We start from the raw sequence: 10,998 nt of genomic DNA on the forward strand, positions 1-10,998 counted from the left end.
GTTATGTGTTTGGATCATTGTGTACAAAAATTTTGATCTGACATAGATTGGATCTTAATCAGAAATACTGCAAATTTGCGCCTGTGATTCAATTAACATTATTAGGAATAAGAAAGAAGTAGCTAAGCTTCCAGGGGACTAAAACAGTACAACCAATATATGATAACAATAAGATCTAAAAGCAAGCAACAAATTAAATCCCTCGGGATGAATCAAACACGATTTTCCTTAAGGGAAATATGCATTGGACCAAAGAGAAATGAGGTTGGTATCCCCAAATGGCAATATCATATCCTCCCCACCAAATGCTACATTCTCTGGTGGGCTCATCAAGTCCATAAACCACTGCTCTTCTGCGTTGCATTGGCTTTCATCTCAAAACCACCCCTCTCTGCCTGCTGAGAGCTCTCTCCAATGCTTGAAGGCTCAGGCGCCGCAGCCTGAGAATGTGCTACCTTCTAGTTCAAAGTGGCCACCCTCTTGTGAATGTCCCTCAAGTGTTGGTCAATCAAGTATCCAATATCAGAAAAGTCCAGAATGTTCAAACCATGGAGGCTCGTCCCATTGAGACCTTGGAACATAACCTGAGTCATCTCCCTTTCGCGGTTATCTTTCCGTTGCTTCTTCAGCTGTTTATTCCCTTTTCCAATCCTTTGCGGGAGAAAACTATGCTGATTCATCATCTTCTGGCTCTGCTCCATCTCAGGCATCTTCTTGAACTGTGATCAAACTCTTTGGACTCCCCAAGGGGAAGGCCAAATCTCAGGGTGGGAATCATAGGGACTAGGAATGATGGCACAAGCATCAATCTCACAGAGAGTACGAAGCTTACTCACCTTCTTCATTATACCCTTCTTTCTTTTTTTGAAGGTTGCTTTTCTTGCGGAATCACTGCTGACAAATGCAAGTTTCACCTTCTTTCTGGTCACCACTCAACACCAAACAGAGAAAACAAGAAGAAATATAAAAGCTTTGCGGTGCTTTTCTTGCACATTACAAGATTTTATACATGCTATATATAGATGTGAAAAGATACCAAACTTATTAATACAAGATGATGGATTTTATGGGGAAAGATGATGGATTTTATGGGGACTCTGCTTGATGAAAAATTTGAAGAAATTTTGAGAAATGCTCAAATCATTGTAATTAAATTACATGATATAATAAAATCTGAGAGTAGTGATGTCAAGGTGGCAGTTTAATTGAGAGGATTGAAATTGGTGGGTTGGTGAAAGTTCATTCTTTAGTTTCTTTCATATCAAACATTATTATAGAATGATTTTGACTGTTTTTTGGAGACAATGGAAATATGTACATTCAGTTCTATTATTCGAGAAGAAGCATCAATGCTTCTAGACACTCAAGAAGGACTGGAGAAGAAGCATATGGGACTGGAGATCGACACTTGTGAAGGATCGGAGAAGAAGCATCGACGAAGGACGCTGCTTCTTTGTTGAATCCTTGTCGACGCTTTTCTCTGCAGTAGCCAGATTCCATTGAGTCACCAGATTCTAGTGAATCCCCTAAAAAATTGAAACCCAAGAGGGGAGTATTCAGCTTTTCAAAGTTTAATGACGAGGGAAAATTGTTAATTTTCTAAACTAAATGAGTAAATGATATAAATTTTTAGGGTTTTACAGTTTAATGGTAAAATGACAATTTTGTTCTTGTCTCTACTAGAAAATATTATCACAAGTTATTTTATGAGTGTAACATCCCTGGTCCAATAACCCGGCCCACTATTAAGATATTGTCTACTTTAAACATACAGTCCGTTATAGTTTTATTTTTGGGCTTTACAACCCAAAAGGCGTTTTAACAGTTTAAGGAGCTCACAAGTTATTTAACCAATCAAATTCTTCCACCACTAACTCATGTGGGATACATAGACAGAGTGCAGATATACCCAGCATCTTTCCCGTGCTTTGTCGATGTAGGATTTGTCTAAGGATATCATATATACCCCCCTTACAGGACTTAGTGTCCTTGTTGAGGTTTGCCCTACCATAGTTCAAGAGGATATGCGAAACCGCTCTGATACTATTTGTAACATCCCTCGTCCAATAACCCAACCTACTGTCAAGATATTGTCTACTTTGGACACACTATCCATCATAGTTTTGTTTCTTGGTTTTGCAATCGAAAACGCTTCTTAACAGTTTAAGGAGCTCACAAACTATTTAACTAGTCAAATTCTCTCACCACTAACCGATGTGAGATATATAGACAAAGTACAGACAGACCTAACATCTCTCTCGTATTTTGTCGATATGGAATTTACCTAAGGGTATCACAATTAGGGTTGGATTTGAGGCGAGCTTTTTTGGGCTCAAAACAAGCTTGGCTCAAACGAACTCGAAATGAGCCTGTTATAAATGAACATGAGCTTAAGCATAAATAAAAAAATGAACACGAGCCCGAACCCGAACTGGGTAGTACTCGACGAGTCAAGTTGGGCTCGTTAGTTACGCTGGCCTTCATTATGTTAAGTTAGGCCTCATATTATCCACAGTGATTGTTGTTGAAAAGTTTGCTTTGATGGCTTTCTATTGCATCAAAAAACACCACCATTTGGGACCAATTAAACTAAACTAAGCCCAAAAAAAACCTAACATTGTATGCTCTTCTTCTTTCCATTTCTCCAAAACCGTTGTTTCCATTCGGACTCTTTCATTCGCTAACAGTTTAAACCATTTAGCCATCACGATTGCAATATCATTCAACCGTTGACAGCTGCAAAAACTTCTTGATAGTTTTTGGTTAATTTTTCAGCTGAATATTCTTTCATCTTTCTATTATTAGGCCAGTTTCTGCTTTGTTTCACTTTTGAACTATTTTTTAAAAGGTTCATAATTGGTTGTTAAGTTGTTAAAACACTTAGAAATTGAGTAATATATGATCAATTCTAATTATAAAGTCTTTTGTTAATCTCTTTACAGAGAAGGGGGTTTCAGTAAGGATTCAGCAAGATTTTTCTAGATCTTATGAAGTTCGTAATTCTAAATTTCTTTTTTATTTTCAATTTCTTTGTTGTTGTTGGTGTTTAATCTTTTTGTTACGAGTTTGGTATTGGTATGTTTTTGTTGTTTTGATTTGATTTGCTGGTGGTAGAGAAGAGAAATAGAAGTTGCTATTGACTCATCTATCGTTCGTTGTGGTGTTTTGGTCCTTTTGTTTCCTTGAGATTTACGTTAAAGATGGAGTGTTGAAAAGTTCAAATCCTGAATAGGGAAACCTTTTGCAAACCTCTTCTCTCCTTTGTTTTTCAAAGGTACTAGAATTTTCCATTTTATTTTGTATATTAACTATTGATGAGCCTAGAACTTGAGCCTAAGCCGAGCCGAGTGAACCCGAGCTAGTAGATATGAAACCGAGTTAGGTGCAAGCCGAGTACGAATACTTAAATTATAAAACGAGCTAAACACAAACATATGTTTTGACAAGCTCAGTGAGCTTGAGTCGAGCTTAACTGAAAACGAGTTGAACCATGTTCAAACTCGGCTTGACTTGTATCCACCTCTAGTCACAATGGGTAAGTGTTTAGGTTTTTAAACTACTATAATTATACTTTTAATATTATGCTAAAACTTGAGTGGGAAATAGTCCTTTGGCGTAAAACATATTAAAGGGAGTACCAATTGTTGGTTTTAAAATAGGCCAAAACACTTATTCCCACCCAAGATTTAGTGTATTCTCAAATTCTTACTTACGAAAATTCAAAAACTCAAATACCTACCTGTCATTGAATTTTTGTTAAAATTATTAATTAGATATAAGGGTAAAACGTTATTTTAATAATATTATTAAAAAATAATATAATTTATAAAACTCCTCCCTTCCCTAAGTTCTAAAAATTAACAATTTCATCACCCTCTTATGTAAAGTTTTCTAGTTTTAAAAAGTCACATTTTCTTCCCCTCTCAAACCTAGGGTTTTTTCCTTGCCCAAACGAAACTCTTCATGTGGACGACAACGTGTCTAAACAATTCATTTGGATTCATTAAATCCAAATGAAGACTATAAAATAATAGGGAGAGATAACAACGGCTTAGAGTGGAAAGAAGAAGTCTTCGGAGACGGAGATCGTAGTCAAAGATGTGAAGAAAAAAAACCTATGTTTGGGGGGGAGAAGGAGAATATGACTTTTTAAAATTAAAAAACTTTAAGTAAGAGTGAAATTATTAGTTTTTAAAACCTAGAGAGAAAAATATAATAAATTATATACTTTTTCAATATTATTGTTAAAATGACGATTTATTATGATATTTAAATAAAAATTTTGACAGAATTTTGATAATAAATAGGTATTTGGGTTTTTGAAACTTTATAAATAGAAGTTTGGGAATACTCTTAAACTTGGGTGGGAATAAGTCTTTTGGCCTTTAAAATATCATTTTATAATATTAATGTTACTATTAAAATTGAAATCAATGGAGTAATGTTTCATCAAGCTGAAAAATCATATGTTGAAGTAACCATTTATTTTTCAAAAACATAAAATAAATAATTAAAATGATGATGTATGCATGAATCAAACTTTTGGCCCAGTTTTTGTGGCTGTGAAACCAACCCATGCCATGAAGCCGGAAATTTTAAATGACATTTCAACCCTAAAATTTTTTGTTCAACAGGATTTTGCGCTAATGGGCCTCGTGTGTGCCTATTAATTCACAATTAATATGTACAACTTTATGCAATAATGTTATATTATCATATGATTAGATAGTTTTAAATAAAAAATAAAATAATATCCAATTATACAATAATATGTTATTATTTATATGCAAAATTGTCCACATCGTTTGTATATATAGTTTTATTGATTTTGATACTATGAACCAAAAACTTTTAAAATTTAACATTATTATAGTGTTATTCAACAAATGTTAGCATAAAGCTTCTGTCAAACTTGCCAAATTGTATCTAAGACATCTCCAAGCCTATAAGCAGTTCGAATGTTGTAGGATTTCTTTTAAAAATAAAAATTTTTGTAGTTTGAAAAATAATAGTCGTAATAGTGTTTCCCTTAGGGGGCATTGGGCTCAAGATAATCTATTGATTCATCCAATAATCTATGTTATATTATCTTGTATTATCAAGGGTGATATAGTAGGTAATATAAGAGTTATTATGATTATCAACTCTACCTTAAAAATTAAAATATAACTAAGATCATCTTAATAATATTATTTTTATTCTTATTATTTTATAGGAAAAAATGCCTTAATTTTCAATTTAAAAATAGGTAAGATGAAAAATATTTTTTAAAAAATATATTGGTAACAAGATAACAACTTGAAAAAAAATAATTTCATTAATTAATTTCATAATTTGACCACATGAAAATCATAATATATTATTAAAATATAAAATATTTTAGAAAATATACAAAACAAATATTTAACAATATGGTAGTTAAACCAATCACAATATTAATTTATATCTAATAATCTTTCAAGCATATTTAAGTAAAATATTATATTAATATTTTGTTAATATTATCAACAAAACACAAAAAATATATATACATAACAATTTTTTTCAAATATAATAACAATTTATATACAGTAATATTTTAAATAATCAATTTTCATAGTAATATTTCATTTTAGGTAATCATAAATTATCCGAACTAAACACTTTCTTAGAGATAAAAGTTTTAGTGTATAAGAACATTATTCTCTTATCTAAGTTATTAACGAATACATTCATTATAACAAGAAAAAGATGAAAACAATATTGAAGACGTAATATTATTTTGGGTAAACCAAGATATATCACACACATTCCTTCTCTTTACTATTAATATTGATTTGAATGCAATTTTTTGTTTTATTAATACCTCAGACTCTTTAGTTTGGTCAAATAAATGGGAATATTTTAACAATAATGGAAGGGTATTCAATGGTTTCTTCAAAATAAAAAATGTATGCAAAAGAAAGACTCAAGATTTGAGGCTTGAGCTCCCAACCAACGCCTTTTGGGTCAATCAAGCAATGCCATGTGCATTTGCTACCAAGTTTAACCAGCATAGTGTCAATTCAATCCTACCTATGTTATCATTATTGTCCTTTCAATCTAAACCTTAAATATGTATCAATCATAGTGGTTCTCTCTAGATTCTGTCTCATGATTTTTTCAAACTTAGCCTAACTCTCTTTCTATATAAATGCATTAACCCCTTCATGCATTCAAAACAACAAGAGCTAAGCTAAGCAAATTACACTTTCTTACTTAGTTCTCAAGGTATTATTGTGTGAAAGAGTAGTGAATAGGGAAGCAAATTCAGCATTCATATTGTCATAATGGGCAGCAACAAGCAAAAGAAAGGCTTTTCCCTTTTCAGCATGTTCAGATCAAGGAGGTCTAGAAGATCTTGTGATGATTATGCACGGGAGGATAACACAGAAAGTGGGAAAAGGGTGTGGCCTAGCGATGAAGACAAAGGTTCTTGGGTTGCTGAGCCTGGTATTGACAGGAAAGCTCAAGATTTCATTACCAAATTCCACGCGATTCGCTTGTCGGAATCTGAACTTCATGCTGTTTACCAACCTGGAGCTGGAATTGGGAAAGCTTGAACATCATATCAGATATAGCTACTTTCATTACTTGTCAAGTGTTATATCAGTTTATTAATTTCTTGTATGTCATTGTTATTTCTTCACATCTCTCTTAACATTTCTCCGTAGAAAATGGTGTGCCTAGTTTATTTGAAATTGTGAGCAATTGATGCATATATACCAATAAAGTTGGGTGAATTTTAGCCCTTGTTATTGTAAGTGTTATATCTTTCAGATTTCATCATTGCTTCCTTTCGAAGTTACTATAAATTTCAAAGAGTAATCCATGATTTGTAAGCTGCAATGGTAAAGTTGAATGAATTTGAGCCCCTCTTATTGAAATTTAGCATTTTTCTTATTTCTTTGTCTCTTCACTTAAAGTTACTGTAATTTTCGAAGAACGATCCATGGTTTGGCCTGCAGTATATTTCCAAGTATATAAGCAGCAATGGTAAAGTTGAATTAATTTGAGCCCTTGTAACATCAAGCATATGTTATCGACTGCATCATTTCTTCGCTTTGAAGTTTGTTTTCAAAGAGTCATTCGTGGTTAAACTGCTTCCAGTTCGGGAATCTTACAATATTCATAATTTCCAACAAGAAAATATATAAATATGAAAATATAAGGATATTTTTATAAATACCAAATCTTATAAAAAAATACAACCTATAATTCTTTTTTTGAAAAATATTTAATATGAAATCAGAGTTAAGGCTTGAAATTGCAAAGGAAAAATAAAATATAAAATTAATTTTTAATCGACTAAAAAATAAAGGAAAGAAATGCATTTCTTTTTCTAAAATGCGTTACAATTTTTTTATATTTCCGAACACACCGAAATGTTTTGTACTAGTTTCAAGGTATTTCGAAAACAAAAACGTTCTAGAAATGCAGATGCATTTCTGTGCTTCTTAGTAGATTGGTCATCCGTGCACATATATTACCTTAATTGTCAAGATTCTCTCCATCATTTTATAACGAGCTGAATAACTCTATAATATTGGCTCGGTAAAGTAAAAACTGCAAAAGTACTGATTTTCAGACACCCCATATGAGAAGTTTTACTCTGTTTTTGGGATTCCAGATTCGAATATTTTGTGTTTCTTACTATGAGTGGTTGAAGCTCTTTTGAACATCTATTCAAAGAAATATTATACAAAAGTGAAATTGATGCCAGGGCATTGTTGAAGTTGTTCACCTTTATGTATAGTTGGATTAAAGGACGAGCTGTATTATGTGATGCCTTAATTATTCTAGTGATGATTTTCGGCCCTCCAAAGTTCTTTGTTTCTACTCCACTACGAGAATTAAATACAATTGTTTTCTACTCCACAATACAATTGGATGTACAGTGGGAAAAATGTCTCACTCGCCAAATCAATGGTTGTTAATTAAATAAATTATAATAATTAAAACTCTTCATTAGTACACTACTTCAAAAGTACTAGCTAGCAACTCTTTGCATCCATAATACATGGAGTAGTTTATAATAAATTATAATAATTGGAGGCACAATGATTGTACAAGAATTAGGTTAACATTTACGACAGATTGCACAAATAGGCACAAATGAGAATGTGTGACACCCTTAAAAAATTCTCACATCGACAAAATATAAAAAAAATGTTAAATTTGTATACGTATTCCATAACGTTTGTGCTACTAAGGTAAAATTGGTTAAATAGTCTATGAACTTGACACATTTTGAATTGTAAAACCCAAATCAAGATGCACTATGTGTTCAAAATAAACAATATCTTGACGCGCTATTCGGACCAGGATGTTATAGTATGAATGTATATAACTAAACTTGGAAAGACGATAAATTTTGCAACTTCAAAATTGATGCAAAGTTTATAGATTCTGTAGGAAGAAATTTCTGGTTCAATTTACTTGTAATATGAAACCTCCACCAGTCTAAGATGAACTTTAAGTTACAGGCATTTAGAATTTTAGTACTTTACGGATAGCAAGAATTATACCTATGCTAGTAATGTATGGTGTACTTTGGTCACTAAAAATTAGTAGTTTCTTCAAGTTGAAAGGAAGGTTGTGTGTAAAATATCAGGTTGAAGGTCTAGATCAACAGCCACCAGAAGATTTCTATAGTTAAAAGCGAAGGTGGGAATCTTGTTGAATGTACAGTCAAAACCTTGAAATGTGAATTGAAGCCCACCAAATGAGGCTTAGAGACTTCTGACCAATCTTCTACCACATTGGACTACCTTTTCTTGATTTGAATCGGCTAAATCCCCTGCATTGATCGCTCCATGGTTTCTACTTGCATACCGGGGAAAATTAAATACATTTAGAACAAAAGTAATCCTCAATAGGTAGAACAAGCAGACAGATTGACTCAGTATGGCAGCAATGACTGGTATTCTATGCTGCAGATACATGTATTCATATTGCTCAGAATTTAATAAATTGATCGGCTTCTCAATAGGGTACCTTATAAATAAACAACGTTTTAGCAGACATATCCCCAAGATTTCCAAGATAATAACATATCAATAAGCAAATCAAATGGCGGAATCCACACATGGTTACTCATTTATTATTGATTTCTTAACTTCTGTCAGTCTTGCAGGATGCAGATGAACTTCTACAATTTGGTGCTTCTTCTGCAGCCGGTTGGATCTTTCAGTTTATACTAAATATTGCGGCATTCTGTTCTTTAATATTTATTGCATTTTGTACACATGTACTATGTCCAAACTTAGCAATACACAGGGCAATACCTGTCACATTTATTGTGTAACATGTATGCAATCAAATTTGATGATATATAACACTTGTAACGGAGTGTTTCCGATCAAAACTTCAATAAATTTTGATTCTATTGTTAAACATTCAATGCAGCGAAACTGATCAGTCCGTTTCTGTTGTACAACATTGAGATTAAGTTATGTGTTTGGATCATTGTGGACAAAAATTTTGATCTGATATAGATTGGATCTTAATCACAAATACTGCAAATTTGCGCCTGTGATTCAATTAACATCATTAGGAATAAGAAAGAAGTAGCCAAGCTTCCAGGGGACTAAAACAGTACAACCAATATATGATAACAACAAGATCTAAAAACAAGCAACAAATTAAATCCGTTGAGAAGAACACGAACCAATGAATCAAACACAATTTTTCTTAAGAGAAATATGCATTGGACCAAAGAGAAATGTGGTTGGTATCCCCAAATGGCAAGATCATATCCTCCCCACCAAATGCTACATCCTCTGGTGGGCTCATCAAGTCCATAAACCACTGCTCTTCTGCGTTGCATCACTTTCATCTCAAAACCACCCCTCTCTGCCTGCTGAGAGCTCTTTCCAATGCTCGAAGGCTCTGGCGCCACAGCCTGAGAATGTGCTACCATCCCGTTCAAAGTGGCCACCCTCTTGTGAATGTCCCTCAAGTGTTGGTCAATCAAGTCTCCAATATCATTAAAGTCCAGAATGTTTCAAACCATGGAGGCTCCTCCCATTGAGGCCTTGGAACATACCTCAGTCATCTCCCTTTCGCGGTTATGTTTCCGCTGCTTCTTCAGCTGTTTATTCCCTTTTCCAATCCTTTGCTAGAGAAAACTATGCTGATTTATCGTCTTCTGGCTCTGCTCCATCTCAGGCATCTTCTTGAACTGTGATCAAACTCTTTGGACTCCCAAAGGGGAAGGCCAAATCTCAGGGTGGGAGTCATAGGGACTAAGAATGATGGCACAAGCATCAATCTCACAGAGAGTACGAAGCTTACTCACCTTCTTCATTAGACCCTTCTTTCTTTTTTTGAAGGTTGCTTTTCTTGCAGAATCACTGCTGTCAAATGCAAGTTTCACCTTCTTTCTTGTCATCACTCAACACCAAACAAAGAAAACAACAAGAAATATAAAAGCTTTGCCGTGCTTTTTCTTGCACATTACAAGATTTTATACATGCTATATATAGATGTGAAAAGATACCAAACTTATTAATACAAGATGGTGGATTTTATGGGGATGGATTTTATGATGACTCTGCTTGATGAAAAATTTGAAGAAATTTTGAGGAATGCTCAAATCATTGTATTTAAATTACATGATATGATATAATCTGAGAGTAGTGATGTCAAGATGGCAATTTAACTGAGAGGATTGAAATTGGTGGGTTGGTGAAAGTTCATTCTTTAGTTTCTTTCATATCAAACATTATTATAGAATGATTTTGACTTTTTTTGGAGACAATGGAAATATGTACGTTCAATTCTATTACTCGAGAAGAAGCATCAATGCTTCTAGACACTCAAGGACCAGAGAAGAAGCATATGGGACTGGAGATCGACACTCGAGAAGGATCAGAGAAGAAGCATCGACGAAGGACGCTGCTTCTTTGTTAAATCCTTCATTGATGCTTTTCTTTGCAGCAACCGGATTCCATTGAGTCACCAGATTCCAGTGGACCA

General features: G+C 33.5%; 2 pseudogenes; both read right to left on the reverse strand.

Annotated features, from left to right (window-relative positions):
- Positions 1 to 228: 228 nt before the first annotated feature.
- Positions 229 to 1,500, reverse strand: LOC123221489 (annotated as a pseudogene).
- Positions 1,501 to 9,711: 8,211 nt separating this feature from the next.
- Positions 9,712 to 10,476, reverse strand: LOC123221490 (annotated as a pseudogene).
- Positions 10,477 to 10,998: the final 522 nt, after the last annotated feature.

Source organism: Mangifera indica, chromosome 7 (genome assembly GCF_011075055.1).
Source record: "Mangifera indica cultivar Alphonso chromosome 7, CATAS_Mindica_2.1, whole genome shotgun sequence".
NCBI lineage: Eukaryota > Viridiplantae > Streptophyta > Magnoliopsida > Sapindales > Anacardiaceae > Mangifera > Mangifera indica.